The following is a 2,728-nucleotide window of genomic DNA, read 5'->3' as shown; positions in this document are numbered from 1 at the left end:
CAATGCCCAGGCATTTTTTTTATTATATAAAAGCACCCACAACACAAAAAAATCAGTAAACAGGGTTTAAAGCATTGAAACTGCAGTATTGCAAGAAGTCAAACACGGATTTGTATGTGTATATGGGAACTGCTACACGAAGAAGAGTGAGATAACCTTTAAAAAAGGACGAAAAGAAATAAGTAAAGGGTGTTAACCATCAGTAAAATATACTGAACGATATAAAAACGCAATAGAAAGATTAAAAGAATATGTAACATTCCTAATAAATACTTCAGTATATTTCTTAAATTGGAGACATACGATTTTAAAATAATATGATGATATAAGAAGTTTATAAATAGATAAAAAAAACCTCTAAAAAACATATAAAGATCAGTCTAACATAAAAATTAATCATAAAATGGATTGGAAAAAATACAATTTAAATTCGAAAGAATATATAGCAGTCGAGAAATATTCAGTGCAAGAGAAAATATTCTTTACCTATAAATTAGGCTGTTAAAACTTTGGAATATAAACGCGACTAGATTCGCATTGATCTATAAAATTTTCGGAGCAAAAAATATTTGTTTAAGATGCAATTCTTGTACAGAGTTAAAATCTAAAAAAATATCTATAATAATTAAACTACGCTATAAAATACATAAAAACGCTTGAATCGGTTCACGAATTAGATAAGCGAAAATTTTTCGCTATCCTAGATGCCCACAGTACGCATATATAAAACTATAGTTTTAAAAAAATGTTTGCTTTATGTGCGATACAAACATATTTATTTTGTAAAAATTCTATTTGAACAATCTAAAAACTCTAAACAGTTGATCTTCAGAAAACTTCATGAAAAAAATTGCTAGTCCACACTTGCACAAAGAGGCCCATTGAGATAACAAAACGATGCCGCTATTGAATGCGCGAAAAAATAAAAAAACAATAGCTGGAAAGAAGCATTAAAATCTTTATGAAGTTTGGGAACTTACATAATAGTGCAAACGGATATCCAGACTTTATTAACATTTTGGTAGCAGACATATTAAATTCATGCATGAATTATAAAAAAATGTGTCACTTTACTGCTATAATAAGTATCACTCATAGATATATAAACAATATTGGGAGCGCAATTATGAATATATGATTTAATTATGGTTTTACATAAATATATAAGTCTAAGATGGAGAAAGTACCATTTATCGTTATTTTTTTCATAGGATCGATCAAAAGATACCTTCAATACGTATTAGATAACATTATTGTAGGCCTGATAATCGGCACAGATATTAACTAACAGTATAGTGGTAAAACCCACAAAATAAATATTCTTAGCAAAAAATATGCTATAGAAAGTAATTAGACATATGTGATATGATCCTAGAGCTCAAACTTTGCGTCAACGGGAATCCTTCTGATCTTTGCGAAATAAAAATTAATCAAGGAATATGTGTTCATGTTCAAAGGTTTTTTTAAATATATGTGTTATGGTTTACACCAATTATCTTTTATGTTTTAAACCTATAGAGTAAGTCGGCCACAAATTCTCAGCCTGCAGTTTTCATCATTTTTTTCTGGATATTTTGGTTTTTTTAGGTTTCTTTTATATAATAAACTTTTAAAAGTTTAAAAAAAATTCAAAATGCTTTTAAGGCTTAAAAACGGCATACTTACGCGTGAAAAATTAACATTTTTACGATTTTAATTACCGGAAATTTTTACAAAATAAGGCATTGTGCTAATAGAAATTTGCTGTAATCTTTGCTGATAAATTTTAAAAAGCTTTACTTTCAGAATCCTTTAAAATAATTCCATTTTTTTTCTATTTATATGGATCTCTGGTTTATTCCATTCAGTTTTTTATCCAAATAGTTGTATAAATCTGATTTTTTTCGTATAAATATTCAAAATTGGGTTTTAATCTATCTAAAAATATATATTTTTATAGTATTAAATTGCAATTGGTCATTCGATAATATAAGAATTGCCTTTGAGATATCTAAATTATAGAATTTTTGTAAAAACAAGCTGCAAAAATAACCAATTTTTCTTTTCTGGCTAGTATGATATAACAATTTACATTTGATTTTATATAACGCAGAATTATATATTGTAAACTATATGTTTTTTAGATCACGTATATTCTGTAATTAAAATATTCGAGACTTCCAGAAATTCGCAAGTTTTGTACTAGTGCCCGAAACATTATTGCGAAAATATATGAATCGTAGTTTTTTAAAAACGATTATTTTTAGAATTCTAAAAAAATGTATCATAATAATTTGAAAACGATTCTCGTTAAAAAACGGCTACTTATATATTTAGATGTAGATTTTAAATGTAATATTAACTATTACCGCTATAAAATGGCTATAAACAAATAGTTACTGAAACCTTTTTATCTGTGATAAAATGCACAATTCATGATCTAAATGTATAAAATATTTTATTTTGCTTTTGAACATAGATTTTTTGATTTCTTGCTTTCAAAATACCATTTAACGTGTTTTACGTACGTTACAGCGTTTTTTTACATGTTTAGTAAGTATGAAAATTCTGATTAGGGATCTGAAATCAAAAAATACAAGATATTTAGAAAATTAAAACTCATAATTTCAATGGTATGGTATTTAATAATGAATATGCTTATAAGTACATTTATAAATGAATAAAAAAATTTAAAATGATGTAATTCAGTTGTTTATGTAGGCACTTAATATATTAAACCTTTTTTTGT

This window comes from Rhyacophila brunnea, unplaced genomic scaffold (genome assembly GCF_057557595.1).
Source record: "Rhyacophila brunnea isolate RB1 unplaced genomic scaffold, BYU_Rbru_1.0 scaffold_35, whole genome shotgun sequence".
Lineage (NCBI taxonomy): Eukaryota > Metazoa > Arthropoda > Insecta > Trichoptera > Rhyacophilidae > Rhyacophila > Rhyacophila brunnea.
The sequence above is the reverse complement of the archived record's forward strand: the minus strand, read 5'-3'. Positions refer to the sequence as shown.